The following is a 16,016-nucleotide window of genomic DNA, read 5'->3' on the forward strand; positions in this document are numbered from 1 at the left end:
GACGGACAGGGAGTTAAGGAAGGGCAGAAAAGTGGCCACAGAGAAGCAGGGCGGCACCGCGCCTTCGTACGGGAGGGCTGGAAGGAGATCTCAGGAGCTTCCAGGCCCACGCGTGCACAGCCTGTATCGGCTCCCCGCCTGCCCCTTCCCAAAGTCTGTCTGGGGGTGCTCCCCCAGCTCCGCCGCTGCTCCCGGGCGGGCCGGGCCGACACGTGCGCGGAGCACCCCGGCAGGAGGGGCGGCAAGAGGCCGGGAAGGGGCTGGCACCCGCACCTGGTAGCTCTGCCCTCCTCGGGAGAGCCGCCGCCGGCACCCGCCCGGATTGGCAGGAGCCTGCGCCCTCCTCTTCCTCCCTCCTTTTCCCTCCTCCGCGGGGTGGGTTTCAGCCCTCCTCCTCCTTCCTTGGGGAGGGGGCAAGAGTTAAAAAAAAAAAAAAAAGAAAAAGAAAGAAAGAAGGAGAAAGAGAAAAGAAATCCCAAGTCGCGTCCCCGACGTCTCCGGGCCCCGCGGCCGCAGCGGCCGCCCCACATTCCTGGCATTCCTGGGCCGTGACTCCCCGCGCCGCCCCGGCCCCAGCCCAGCCCCGGCCCCGCCGCCTCCGGCTCGCCCGCCCGCCGGCCCCGCTCGCCCCCACGGGACACCAGTCCCCTCCCTCCCGCCCTGCCTCCCTCCTTCCCGCACCCCGCGGCCGGCAGCAGGAGCTCAGGGCGCCCGGCCCTCCGCGCCGCCACCGGCGGCCGCAGCGCCCTCCCGGCCGCCCCGCCGAAGTTCCCCGCGGTGGCCGGGCCGGGGCGGCGGGAGCCGCTCTCCCTCCGCAGCGCCGGGTGCCGGCGGCAGCCGCGGGCCGGGACCGCCGCCTCCCGCGGGCGCGCACAAAGCCGGAGCCGCCGCGCTGCCCAGCAGGTAAGGAGCCGCCGCCGCCGCCGAGTTCGCTCGAGTTCGGGCGCGTCCCCGCGCAGACTTTGAAACAGCCCGAGCGCTGCCTCACACTCGGCAGCGTTTGCGTGGGGCTCGCCGTGCTAACACAGCTCCGCCGGGTGTGCGCCGCTGCCTGTGAACCACCAAAATAGCCATGCCTGCGTTGTAAATGCCAGTCGGTGACCTGCGATAAGCGAGCCTCGGACGGTCCGTCCAGCCCGTGAATTTAATCTGTTAGACACCCAGATAACAAGGCATTTGTCTAGTCAAGAGGTATTTGTAAATAGCGAGGAACGGGCAGGGCTCTGTGCTGGGCTGCCCCTATTTACATCGCGGCATGCCCGTGTTTGCCTTCCCCCCGCCCGGGGCTTTACCTTGCTCTTTGTTAGTTACAGTCAAGCCTAAACTGGCCGTCTTCAGCAAGTCTGTAACTCTGCCGAGTGCTACAGCAAGGATCGCGGCGAGGCAGGGAACCCTGAGTGACATCTACTCTCGTTTCTGATGTGGCAAACTCGATGAATTGTTAAGATCTCAAACCAGCTCACTTTATTGGGGTGTATTTGGGACAAGCGTTACATAATGTATGTGTGGTATGTGGATATAATGTGTACTGGAGCTTTCCTATTGAGAACGTTTATCTCTCTGATTTGCGTAAAATAATCATATGTTTCCATTATGAGCAACTCTTTGGTTGTTTGTAACTTTAACAAGGTGGGAACAGTGACCCATAAAAGGCTGATTCAGTATTCAATATCCCAAGAAGTTTTCTGGGATTTTTTGGCATGCAGCCTGAAACCATAGAAGAAATGCTTTTACCAGAAGCCAGTTCTTTTTTCTTTAAACTCTATGCAGATAGTTGTTACAGGGTTTGGTTATTCCGAAAGCACAGTTACATGCTGCATTTCTTCAGAGTTTGGAAAAATATACATATAAAATGGCTCCCCCCAAAATCACAAGTCACCACCTGCCAACTTCCATATTGTGAGAGGAGATAGGACTTTTTGGGGACAGATATGAGGGGAGGCAGCCCCAGCAGAGACTGCTCTCTGGTTATCCAGCTGAGAATGTCCCATCAAATATGAGTGACAAAATACTGATTAAACAGCTTTTGCTCTTGGCCTCTGGGGGTTTTGTAGCTGACATCTAGTACTTGTTACATGGTGTAAAATAGAGCGTGTGTTGATATTATAGTAATGCAAATAAGCTTTAGGACCTGTTCAGTTATCAGCAGTACTTGAACTCTCTCTGGCATCTTCAGAAGGCTGTGCCAGAGTTGCTTACAGAGGGCACTTGTGTGTATCTCATGGGTCATGATGCAAAACTTGGGAGTTTTGCAAACTTATGGGTTGAAGCACAGTCCATCAGCTAAAAGGTAGTCCCTAAAATCCGTGGCAGAGCTTGTAGGCCATCAATTCTGCCAGTGCATTTGTGTGCGAGAAGCTGTATAGGATGACTGTCTTGATGCATCCTCAGGGAATCCAGTGGTGCAGACCAACGCCAGAGCAAGGGCTGCTGGGCTGATCTCTGTACTGAGCTTTTGTATGTACATTATATTTACAGTTTTACACGTGCCTTTTAAATGTTTCTGTAATAGTAGCAGAAGTAGCTTTGGTGCAGCGTTGTTCATGAGGGTTAATTAGCAACCAGTGTTAGTACTAATGACTGACTTTTCTCCTGGTCATTCTCGTCCAGCAGAAGCCCATGAGTCAGTTATTGTAACTTAGGTATGGAATGGCTTTCTATGAAATGCATCTACTCTTGTGCACTTAGCAAATTGTTTTGGCCACCAGTGGCTCCTCCAATCATGGAGAAAGTCTTTTATATATATACACGCAAATAGAGGTGTGTACATAGTTCTGATAACTCTATGGCTTCCTTTTTCTATGTTTATTTGGTACTGCTGAGCTAATCTGCTGCTCTTCATTCTGTTTCTCTTCTTATGCAGTGAGGCTGTGTTTGATTAATTGTTACTTAAGTAGCTCATTTTAATACGGATTTATATTTAACATAGGTATATGCAGTATGAAGTGTATGTTAACTCCATCTCCTCAGCTGGAAGCAAATCCTGTTGCAAGGGTTTGTCAGCTGAGGGGGGAACGTATAAACTGCTGGTAGTATACAACAGGTACAAAGTTTCCAGCAGGCAGTGCTGCTCAGTAGCATATAGGTCCTAGTCCTGCAGAGACCCACCCATGTGCTTCAATTTGCCTTCATGAATAGTACCTTTGAAACCATGGGATTTCTTTTATATATGTAATAATAAACATGTATACAAGTCCTTGCAGGAGCCAGGCTATAATACTTAGTATGCAGTATATTTGTGCATGTGTATCCAGCTCAGTTGTAAGAAGATTTCAATAAAGGCTTAATTTTTATGCTGAACAAATGCCATAAAAGTAGTTTTTATGTCTAAGTCCACTGTGAAGTACTGCATGCCTTGGCCTATTATGCTTTGTGGAGTTCCATTGGAACAGATCCTGATCTTTGAAAAGAAACCATTACCGTGTAGATTTTCCTCCTGTGAGGAGGGAGTATGGCACAAGATTGTGCACAAGATTCTCAGAAGTTTAATGTGAAAAAGTCGGGTTCCTTTTTCAAAATCTATTGGTTTTCTGTTCAGAGATTTCTTGAAAGCTGCTGCCTCCACCTGTGAAATTATTAAAAAATGTATATTAAAAGTAATAATTAAAGAGTAGTTCCTAAAGGAATGGAGCTGAAGTCCATGTTTGAGGTAAAAGTATGATTTTGGTTTCGTTGTCTAACCCCTATCCTCCTGTGCCTGGTGCAGGGACCTTAAAACTCAGTGGGCACATGTAGCTTCCTCTGGTGGTGCTGGATTCAGTCCATGTCCAGAGCAAGTGTAGCCTGTCCCCTGAGGTGCCCATGTTCTGCTTAAAGCCTTTTGTTTGCTGTGCATGTGGAGCTGAAGAGGTGATCTGTGAGGAGACCTGTCACACCCTCTGAAGGCATAGGGCTCCTCACCAATGTGCAGATAGCCCCAGGAGCTGGAACTGCGGTCCATGACTCTTCCCCTTTCCTCTGGGCTGTAGGATGGAATGAGGAGAAATCTGGAATGTGAAAGGATTTAAGGACACAAGATTATGGTGTAGCACAAAGTATGTAAAAAGAAATGTATATTTATTCTAAAATGTATTTCCCACCTTATCATGGCTGTCCTAATAAGCAGTTGTGCATGTTATTGTCAGCTATATGTGAATATCTGAGGGACTATGAATTTAGCTAACATGAAAAAGGTTTTCTGACCAAAGGACTTTTCTGGAGGATTTTGGGTGTATGACATAATGGATGCATGCTGGCTTGGGAAGAAGAGAGCACTGACCCCTCTGATGTCCTGTAGCCATTGTGAGAGTCTTCTTTTCTGCTCGTGTAGAGCTCAACACCAAGCATGTCTTCTGGAACCTGCAACTCTCCTTTCTAATTCTCAGTCAGTCTACCTGTCCTTATGACTAAGAATACTTTTTTATTTTGTCAGTAACAATGTAAACCTGAAATTACATTATGTGATGTATAAACACCTCTAAAAAGAGGGTGGTGAACATGTGTGTTGGTGATCTAATAAACTAGATGAATGATGGTGTGCCAAAACTTGCTAATGATGCAAAAGTATTTGGATTAGGCAAGATTGAAGAAGACTGAGAAATTGTAAAGGGAATCCAAGAAAGCTGGGTGAAAGGGAAGCATAGCAGATGATGCTGATAAATTCAAGAATGTGCATGTTAGACGGAATAATCAAATTACTTGCTCATGTTACTGGTTTGTAAATTAACTGTATTTATTAAGTTGGAGAGGAAGATTTCAACAATGTTTTATTTGAACTTGTGCACCTTCTTAATGCTTAGTGTTGGGCAGGAGAAAAATGACACAGTTGTTTTGCAATATGGTGTTAATGACACAAAGGATGCTATTAAACTGATGCTCAGTTTGGCCTGGAATAATCAATTTGTGATTGCCTATCAAAGGAGAGTGATTGAAAAATATTTGTATGAAGTTGAACTGAAAATATTAGTGTAGCACTGTTTCAAGGGGGTCAGTTAGAGGAGGTAGGATGTGTATGTGCAAAATAGTGGTTGGCTGTTACCTTTTGATACAATGTCTGGTTATAGGGAGTAGTTTGAAAGACAATGTGTATAATACTCCTAAATCAACATTTCTGGTGTATACCACTGAAGGAGATCATACAAACCAAAAGCCTGGTAGGATGAACAAGATGAGTGAACTGTTCTAGGGATGGGAGGAAGAGTCACAGCTACACCTGAAGGGATGTTAACTGTACTGCTCTAGGGGATAAATCAGCCCTATCTGACAGGGATTGAGAAATTTCTCTTAGGACAGATCATGCTACATGTGCCTGCTGTGATATTTTGTATGTTTTCTTACAGGGTAAGCTGCTGTTAGAAGCAGGATATTGGGCTGATGATTAGACAGTATAGTAATTTAGTTTCTGTATTGTACTGTGAATTATGCTGATTTTAATTACATATGCATGCAGATGGAATTGAAAGATTAATTTCTTTGTATATGTTCAGGTTTCATGGAAAGTATGCATTAGACTTTAAGTCTTTAACACATTCAAGTTTTAATTTATTGAGACATGCTCTGCTGTGGCCTGGGCAAGCATAGAGAGGAACAGAAGTGATGGTTAGGCTTCATTTAAAAGGCAGATAGCACTGGTATCTGTTATTAATCAATTTGGTTATGATTTCTAGTATGTTTTCTGATGAACAAAGGATATTTTAAAAAATTGGGTAGTTAATATAAATAGTTTTGATTTCTGTAACAGAATGATATTTCTGTGTCTGGCTGTGAGAAGCACAGGAACTGGTTTATGGATATAACTACATCTTTTGCAACTTAGTGGGTCTTTCACAGAAAATATTGCCAAAAAATTTTGTACCAACACCGTGGAATTCTTGCATATCTGCAGGCTGGGGGAAAGATTGATTTAGTGGCAGGCATTCTGATTGATCTAACAATCAACACCTCATGTTAACAGACTAGTGTATGTAGTGTATAACATAGTTAAGAGTTGTCTGTAGAAGTTTCAGAAAACTATGCTATAGCTTAAAGAATAAAAAGCCAGGACTTGTGCAACTTTTAGGTGGTCTAACCAGCCAGAATGAGCTGTCTTACGGACTGCCTGGCAGCTATCTGCAAAGTAAAATGTGGACTGACTTTGACTTCCCTCTTGAAAAGGCTGAAGCTGTTGTGAAGGCAGCCTTGCACTGCTTTTTGAACTTGGAAAACAAAGTTTATGGGAAGGCTCTCATTTGTAAAGGTGCATAAAAGTGATGTCCTCTTTTGGGACATCCTTTGACCATTGGGCTGGATTCAAAGCATATCTCTCCGAAGGACGAAAGGTAGGGCCTTAGCCCAGGAGAAGTTGGCAGTGTAGAGAAGCAGGAGGTTACCAGTGGTTGTTTTAACTTGTGTTTGTGAAATTCTTTCTTGTTTTTACAACTGAGAAAATAGTTTGCATTCCTAAGGTTTTTGAGATTAGCTCTTATCATGAAACTCCCTCTTTTGAGAGGAGGCATTCACTACCTTGTAGATAAAATGCCTTTAGGTTTTTATTGGTGATGATAATTAAGCCAGGTTTTTGGACAAGCCTGGGCAAAATCAGGGGACTTTGCCCATCAGAGATTCAACAGATAGAAGCCAGATCCTATTTTTGATCTATTGCTGATGCCAGTTTGATTTTGACCTCTTCATGCAGGACTTCTATTTGTTCTTTCAGTGCAAAAGGTATCCTGCTGGTAGTGGAAACCCTACATTTTCTGGGTATGTGATATGCAGTGCTTATCTTAGGTGCTTTGAAAGGGAGACAGTGTGTAAAGGAATTTCTACACAAAACATTGTGCCTGTTGTTTACCAAGACAGAGGAAGAGGAGAGGGGAAAAACAATATATTCAGTGGCTTAATTTGCCCTGTGCTGAGGTGGAGTGAAACTTCTGATACCTTCAGAAGGGAGCAGGCCTTGAAAGTCTTACCTCAAATATAGAAAAGAGGGATTTCAGAGGAAATCCGACTTCTCCCCTAAGAACTTTGTGAAATGCCTGATGTGAACAGACCTGCCTCAGAAAGAAAAACCCTGATGAGCTTTGGGGGTAGTGGGAATTTATTTCAAAGGTCCTGGAAAACAGGCATCTGAAATGATAATAATTTTTTGTTTATTTTTCTTGTTTTTCCTAGTTTGGCATATTTTAAGAGCTTCTGAGTGGAATTGATGTCTATTTACATTCTTCATAGTGTTGTGAAGATTCAGCCTGTTTAGGAAGATGCTTTGGTCAGCTTACCAGATCAAGAAATTGGCTGCTAATTGAAGGGGATGACTGGTGCAGTCTGCTGCTGGTAGACAGAAATACTGACAGAGCTTCAGAGCTCTGGCTGTTTCAGCATGGAGGGTGGACAGGGCAAGTTTCTGCTTGTGAATGAAACAACTCACTCAGACATACTTGAGTAAAGGTCCTGTGAGTCCTTCCACCTTTGCCAAGACTGTGCTGTGGGAATCTGTGACAGCAGAGAAAGCTAAATCACAGTTTCGATGTGCTGCTGATCCCCACTTTGTTGAGGTTCTTTTTGAGAGCAAAGAAAGGCAGTGACAGACTTTTTTTTGCAAGTTCTCTTCCATGTATCCATGTTGCCCTTCCTAGCTTGGTGCCCTAAAGTGCATCTTTGTGTTGTTGGAAATCTTGTTTGTAAAACAGAACTCAAATATTGCAGGAGGGCATTATTGTGGATGGTTAACATTTAGCATCCAAATGGTAAGTATGTTTGTTGCTGACAATTTCACTTTCATTTTCTTATTATCTTTCTTTCTGACAAGGGGGAAATAAAAGCTGCTATTTAAAGATGAACGTTATTTTTGCTTTTTGCATATTTTAGGGCTTTTGCTATGCAGTTTAATGTTGCATGCTGCTTAACATTATGTACAGAGAATTGTTTAAATAAATACAATTCTGTGTATGGAGAGATACCTTTCAATTCAAAAGTAATGTTTTTGAATTCCTTTCGGTATTGTAGAATGTACTGGGAAGTTTTTAAATAGGAAAAGACAAAATACATGTCTGGAATTACAGTCTGAGGAAGAGGAGAAGAAGTGGTTTGGTGCAAGAGGTAAACGGTGTGTTGGGGAGTGCTGGCATGTATTATAAGGATCTTGGTTTCTTTGGTCATGGCCTGCCCTCTAAAGCTGCTTCACCTCTAGAAGGTTTTTCTGGTTTCTGCATTTGATTGGTGAATTGCCATGGGCATTTGAATATGCAAAATCAGAAATGCAGATTTATGGTTCAGTAATTGAGACAGTTGTTCTGGAAGAAAATTACTGATACCACCTCAGGACCTGCCTGACTTTGTGAAGTGATGAGTATTTCTCTGGAGCTGGAATGAAAAGAAGCACCTGTAAGAAGAATGCAGTAGCTTGGGGTATGAGATCATCTCTGCTTGCTGTGTGTTAGTTCTGCTCTGGCTGCTCTCGTTCCTTGCTGCTGGTGTAGTAACCTAAAACTGTTGGTCACAGAATGGCTCTAAGTTCTTGTAGTGTACATTTGCATATAAATTTTCACTGCTGAAAGGGTAAATTATTACTGTGGATAGGTCGAGCTTTCAAAACCTTGTCTAATGATGGCCTGGTTGTCTCTTTTGATGTACAAATGGGTTTATCCGGAGAGACTGATGTAGTCTTACAGTTTTTCCTTGAACCTGACTGAGGTATGAAGACTGCCACCCATGTACTAATTAATCTGTCAACATCTGACAAGGGGCGGGTGCACATTGGAGACAATTAGTCATTTTGTCTATTAGTCAATATTGTCAACTTTGGTTGATGTTATATAAGGTTTCTTACCTACTTTTTTATTTTCAGCTTGCATTACAGTAGAAGTTTGTTAACACATGGCTTAACTTTCATGTTAGCTTTGTGTTGTCAGTGTCCTTGACAAGTACCACTAATTCTCTGCATGCAGCTGTGAAATTCTGCATTTCCTATCCCCCCCATACATTCAGCAATACACTGAAATGGTCATGACTGGCTGGACTATGAGCTGGTGATAATACAGTAAGTCCTCTGCATGTAAATCTGTTCAATAAAAGGGGCATTCAGCTAACTTCAGGTAACATTGTCCACTGTTAAATGCCACTTAATTTTGCTTTCTCTGCTCTCTTTAATAGTGTGGATTTATTAAGTAATTTATTTTTTTACTTGGGATGGAATCAGAGCAAGTGCATTTGTCAGTCTCTTCATGTTGTATGCTGCAATCAAAGAGAGCAGCAGAGGATAAGACAATGACAGGGAAGGATATCCTCCATTATTCCAATATTTTCTTATGATGAAGAAAACAGGTTTGTGCATGTTTATCTCAAGAAGGCTTTTTGCCACAACCTGAGCGCCCTGTGGCCGTGGTTTTGAAAGCAGAACATGTTAGTTTTGTTGAGTGCCTTTTGCAAAGGTTAAGATATGTGAATGAAAATAAAATAACATTTAAAACTTCCATGTTAAAAAAGACCCTTTGGTAATACTGTTAATAAAATAATTTTATAAGTTCAACTTTGAATCTGGATTGTTTATTAGGAAAACTTCCCAATAATGAGCTCAGTGATTTATAGTGTTAATTCCTTAGGAATAGCTCTGTTGTGGGAACTGTGTTAAAATAAGACTCAACAGTCCACTGAAACATTTACTGAAGAGTCAGAGTCTTTGTCGGAAAAATGGAGAAGGTTCTGGCTTTGTAATCAAGGAGATCACTTACTTTGTAGTGGTTTGAAAAAATAAAACATTTTTAAATTTAAAAGCCGGTGATATTAGCTCCAGTAATTGTTATTTTTTGCAGTTCTTTTAAGGATAAAGATGAATTGGGTTACTGATCTTGGGAAAAAAATCAAGCTTTCTTTGGCTGTTTTGTGGTGTTGTTTTTTTTTTTTTTTTTTTTTTTTTTTTTGCCTAAGCATTTGAACCCATTTTTAGGCAAAGGATCTGGTAAAATAGTAGTATAAAACCCATCCAGAAATCTTTCAGTAAGTACTTCTGGCAGTGCAGTGTTTTGGAGCCTTTGTGAAGAAACTGACCTCCTTTGCAGTATTTTGTACCTTCATACCTGTACTTTGATACACACTTCGTTTGCTTTATCCTGAGGCTTTTGACGGGCCATGCATTCATTTGCCTGTGTGTATTCCTGCCCCACCTGGGGCTCTCTTTAGGTGTCATACCCAGGAATGTTTCATGTTGGCCACGCTGAGTGCTTTGTACACCACGTTCCATTGGACATCATTCAACCTGCTCTCTGCAACACACTCTAAGCAAGGTCCTAAATGCCTCTCATGGAGAACCAGTGTGGATAGGAACTGCTTGGGTGATGACTTAAATGTAGATTTCCTTCGCTGTTATCTCAGTGAAGTTATTTTACTGATATGTGTGGTGATTTTTGTGTAGAGCAGTCAAACCTAAAAGAATTTAATCAGGGTAACAGATTGATAGGTCTGGATAGCAAGTGCTAACTGCACAAGAAGGGACTCTGCACCAAACAGTGCAGAATCTGTTCTGGGTGATGTTGTCAGTGATGGGTGTTTTATTAAGTCTTTATGCAGTGATTCCTTTACATGTTAGGAAAAGAGATTGAGGAGAGCTTGAAATGTTTGTGGGGTTTTTGTAGTTTCGTTTTGTTTTAAAACATAATATATATCTCATCCCCATAATGATGAAGAAATATAGGAAAGATAAATGAAGTTTATAAAATAACAAAGATATATGGCTTTTAAGAATAGTTCTGTCAACAGATGAAGATCATTGATCTGTACTCTCCCAGATGTGATGTTCTTTATTATAGGCTGTGTACAGTTGTGTTGCCAGCTGCCTGTCACCACAACTATTGTGGCATTGTGCATTGGATAAGAGATGTCTAGACATGACCATGAGCTTTACCTCTGCAGTTTATATCTCTCAGAAGTTAGAAATGTCAGACAATGAAAAGTTCACTTTGTTTTTAGGACACTTTGAAATACTGGAATAAACTATGTTATTTCATTGTAGTATTTATCTGTATATGCCTTTAAAGACTATATGTCAAATCTTTCATATTTTCAGTGACTTCTATACTTCCATATCTTCTTGACTTAAGGAATATGGCAATGAATGGTGGCTCTGAAGATCTGGTGGAATTACGAGCAAAAGACGTTATCGAGTGTGTGGAAGCAGTTTGTGTACTAAGTTTGTTCAAACATAGATGCCTTAGCTCATGAACAGTGAGAACTCTACAAGGACAAACTGCAAGGTCAGAGGAAATTAAAAACAAAAGAATGCCTGATTGCCATGTCTGCTGAGACTGAGCACTGATTACACTATCCTTGTCCTGCCGGGATCATGATGATGACAACTGTCTTATGTCCTTTGACCAGAATCATAGAATATCCTGACTTGGAAGGGACCCACAAGGATCATGGAGTGCAGCTCCTGTCCCTGCACAGGATGAGCCCCAAAATTGCACCATGTGTCTGAGAATGTTGTCCAAACACATCTTAAATTCTGTCAGTCTCAGTGGATTACAAGGCAGAGGTAACTGAGACTTTTGGGTTAAATTCAGCCCTCTTTTGGTGGAGGAGTGGTGTGGTTAGACAAAAGGGGCTCAGAGTCTTGTGCAGAAGAGGCAGTGCAATACACATGGACTCTAAGATACAGAGGTTAAGTGTTGCAGCTGGGTACATCCTGGCGTTGTAAGACACCTCGCATCATTACGTTACATGCCAGGAGAGCGGAAAATTACAACTCAGTTATTCAAGACTGTAGTAAATGTAGTTAATACCTCATACCTCTGACACATCTGTCAGTGTGGTATCGTAATTATTTACCTTGGCACGGAAAGCTCCAGGCAGGAAGTCCAGTTGGTGAGCACTGCATCCCCAAGCCTCCGGCGTGTACCAGCACAACCGGCAGCCCAGGGTGTTTGTGTGAGCAGAGGTTTGCGGGATCAGGACATCAGTCTGCAACAGGAAATTGCACTTCCAAAGGTGAGTGTGTGAAAGAGGTCAGTAACTCTTGACAGCTTGTACCAAAGTAAGTTCTGTTGGACGATTGTTACTTGCCAAGTCAGTGCTGTGATTTTATTTTAAAACAAAAGGCTGTAGCAGTAAGTCTGGCGTGCTTACCCCAAGCTCCTTTAGCACACTTTTTAGCTTCATCTGGGAATAAGTAAACACCTAAAATAATCTCTGGTTTTGTCATCTCTTTGGTAGCATGCTTGCTTCCTGTATTATGAAAGTTATCCTTAGATTAGCTGTGTTTAAGCTTCCTGTCTCACCAGGGTATTTTCCATTATTTTTACGATCTCTTTCAGGAGGTACCAGTATCATGTTTCTGTAATAAAGGTTTCACTTAAATTATGTGTTGGGGTTTTTTTTTCCTGTTGTGTTTTTAAATTTTTTCTCTGTCTACTTTCCTTACTTTGTCTGAAATAGCTTTTCAACTCTGATAGTTACCCAGGTTTTTTTTTTTTAATTTTTTTTTTTATTGAGTGGGAGATGCTGTTGTAATAACATGCAGGCCAAGAAAGCATGATACTACTTCTGTCTGCAATTGGTGTGCTTATATAAATGGTAGAAAAAACTCAACAACCTGTTTAGCTGTATCACTACTTATTCACACTCTTGTGGGGAAAGTGCTGTTGTTTAATAGCTGAGCCTGCAGTTGTGAACTCTGGCTGAGAAAATAAGTAACTGAGATGCACAGTGTCACGTTTGGCTCATCTAGGGTAGAAACTGAATATGTAAGTCTGGAAATACATAACCTTTTGTATATTCTCTTGCCATTTAGCATGAAAACTGTGGCCACTGAAAATAATGGACTTCCTGGATTTCACATGTGCTCATTTACTTATCAAAGCAAAAGGCAAACCTAGACCTGAGGTTTTAAAGCGAAGGTAGAGCTGAATTTTAGAACAGTGAGGTAGAACTCCTCCAGGTATGCCCCACCTTAGTTAGACCATGGGCAAACATTTTGCCATTGCGGTGTACCCTGCTCAACCATCTGCATGTCCCTTATGGTTAAGTCTCATTTCCCACTAATGGATGTCATTTGCTTGCTAGGGTGTGTGTTTGCCTATAGTGTTGGGTGAGATTGCACTTCTTAGTAAGGGAAGACTGAATGTGAAGGTCTTTAGGTTTGTCTTTAGGTTTCACCCCTTTGATTAAACTTTTTTTGGCTTCTCAAATGCAGCTGCTGTCTTACCAATTGATGTGGATTTAATATCAAGTCTTGTGTTATTGCTGTAGAATATATACTAGATCCTTTTGTGTTTTTACCTTCAATTGTATTACTGATTTTGGGAGTTACCAGGATAGTATTTAGATTTTTTGTTGTATTTTATTTATGGAGATGCTAACTACTTTCTTGATTCATTGCAAGCTAATTGTTACCTAAAATGTTCCATGGCAGTTTCTGTGTTCATTGATTCATTTATTGTATCATCTAGGCTGTTGCTAAATATGCACCTGGAGTGCATTTCGGAGATCTTTCCCCAGTTTGGCACCAGCATTCACCTTAATCCACTAACTCGGGTCTCTGTTTTCCTAAGCTTAGCAGCAGTGCTGTGGTATTAAATCTTGGTCTTACTTCATAATGATGCTTCTCCTTTGTAGTTACTATCTGTCATTTAATTTATTTGCTTCTAAAAGCTATGTATTATTTTAGTAAATGACATGTTTATATTTTGAGTTTCTAGCCTATGGCCGCAGTAACGAGTAGCCCTTTCCTTTCCCTGGAAAGATAGTTTCAGGCTCATCCTAATTGATTGCTTTCACTCACTTGCTGATGTTGTGCTCTTCATTTGAGCATCATTGTCTTGATGGTAATTAAACAAAAGCCCAATTAAGTCTCCTGCTATACTGGGAAAGAGCTTGCCAGAATTTGACAGTAGAACAAAGGACATTTCACTGACCAGTTTCTTCAGAGGGAGATGTCTCAGTGGAGGTCTGTAAAGCAGCACATGTGATTTTAGACACTTTCCAGCTATAATTTTTTAATTATTTTAAATCTGTGACTGAGCCTTCTGCTCTGTTCCAAAGATGTGGCTCAGAACACTACTTGTGTTGGAGAGCTAATTTCCATCCACTGACAACCTGAAAGCCCTCTTGAAACATCATATTTCCAAAGGAGGCAAAGTGAAAGTAAGTGACCTCTTAGCTTCTTGGAGTATTTCAACACAGGGCTTATGATAAAAAGACAGGATTAAAATTTTTCTTTGTTTATCCAAACTATAAGCCTGTAAATCCCACTTAACTGAAGCCATCGTAGTTATTACTCTTAATATTTTTGTTTCAGAAGCTGTAAATTGGAAGAGTCACTTTAGAACTGGAAAGAGAAGAATTAATTAGAACAATGTTTTTTCCAAACTGAGCCGTGCATGGCTGCTGGCATTCATTCTGCTGAGTAAAGTGGCTTGAGAAAGGGGAGGGAACACACAAGGTGAAGAGAAAAATGACCCAGAAGAGCCTGTTTTGACAGGATTCTTTAAGATAGTCACAGGACCACTGCCTTACTGCATGAAAACTTGCAAAATGTATTAAAAGATAATTTCAATTGAGTGCCCAACTCTTTCTCACTTTTACTGTTAACTTTTTTATTTGAATGCCACAGCTCTGTATCACTGTATATCAAGACCAAGACAATAATTGTCAACAGTACGTGTGTACATTATTATGTTTGATTTCCACTGAGCCATAAACACTCTTTGTCTTTTGCCTTTTACTAGCTATTGGCTTGGCTATTCCTTATGGACAGGAAAGCTGTGTTTAATGCTTTGTAAAGTGGCCATCAGTTCCTTGCTTTTATCTCTATTCAGCATAAATTATTTTCAGCAAGGCCGCAGAACTGTTCTGGCCAAGATTTGCAGGTGCCCCTTGTGGAGAGCTATTTCACGATAAAGGCTTAATCTTGCTGTGTCTTTCCTCCCCTTCTCTCTTATTTCTTCTCTCCTTGAAGGATACTAATCCTGAATGATAGGAGCCTATGGCTGGTCTCCTCCCTCCTCCATGGCTCACTTCTGCTGTTTTTTTTTTTTTTTTTTCATTTTCAGAATTAACCCTCAACTGGATAGTCTGAAGCATATTTTTTTACCCTTAAGCTCGAAAACTTTGTGTGCGCTGCCATTGCAATATTTCTAAGGGGAAATTCAGCCCCTAATTATCAAATTAGATGCACATTCTGGTTCTTTGGCATGACTTTACTTCTGCCCATCTGTTAGGTTGGCACTCTGCCCTCTCAGAAAGTAGCTGACCAGTTTCAGCTGAGTGGAGGAGCCAACCAAAGATGGGTTAAGAGAGGCAGCCCGCAGAACACTTTATGTTCAATTCCTCTTGCCAAAAGCTCTTCCTGTTTGCAAACAATGTCAGCTTAAGCCCATATGCTCCATTACATGGGATGACATCTGTGGAGACAGATGCAGGGATGGCAATACAAATGACATTTGATAAGGAAGGGCATATGTTATGAAACCAGACACCACTACGAATTTAAGACCCTGTCTGTACTGCACGTGCATACAGAAATATAGATTGCTTCTGTATTTCGGTGTGTGAGCACATTCATCAGCCCCAGGGTTGGGCTTGTGAAGTGCATCACTGTTCAAGATTTGTGCTAGGTGTACCTGCAGTTTTGTGACTTCGTTGTTGCATGTTATTACCTGAGGTCGAGATTTTGCTTCAGTACTCTTTGAACGGTGATGTGCATTAAGGGTCCAGTAGCTTGCACTGTGTGAAGAAACTGCATAACGCCAGTGTAAGAGGAGCCTGTTGTAGCAGAGGGTTCTGCTGTGAAGTGTCTTTCTGAAGGATCTAAGCATTACCTTACGAAAACCCATTTTGGCATTTAGAGATAAGTTATTTGCCTGTGAATTTTCCATGTCTGCGTAGAAGAGATGTAAAAACCTCTTCCTTTGCCACAGTCTCTTTGCTGCTTTGCTAGATTTTGCTTTTTCACCAGAGGTCAGCTTTGTATCTAAAGCTACTCCTCCTCAAGCATGTCTGCTTTTAGCACACTTTTTGTATTCTTCAAATTGCTAAGGCTGATGGAAAAAGTAACAAGTTTTCGTTAAATA

General features: G+C 41.9%; 1 protein-coding gene across 3 annotated transcripts in view; it reads left to right on the forward strand.

The window, feature by feature from the left end:
• The first annotated feature begins 693 nt into the window (after positions 1 to 693).
• The window catches only part of PTPN14 (protein tyrosine phosphatase non-receptor type 14), a 112,615-nt gene continuing 97,292 nt past the window's right edge, over positions 694 to 16,016 (forward strand). The window contains exon 1 of one of the 3 annotated variants that reach the window (XR_011149718.1): positions 694 to 903. The gene's annotated coding sequence lies outside the window, so the exon portion shown is untranslated. Of the gene's footprint in view, positions 904 to 11,766; positions 11,935 to 16,016 lie in introns of those variants that run through there. The other 2 variants (XM_069009549.1, XM_069009551.1) reach the window with 2 other exon arrangements.

Source organism: Aphelocoma coerulescens, chromosome 3 (genome assembly GCF_041296385.1).
Source record: "Aphelocoma coerulescens isolate FSJ_1873_10779 chromosome 3, UR_Acoe_1.0, whole genome shotgun sequence".
NCBI classification, from domain to species: Eukaryota; Metazoa; Chordata; class Aves; order Passeriformes; family Corvidae; genus Aphelocoma; species Aphelocoma coerulescens.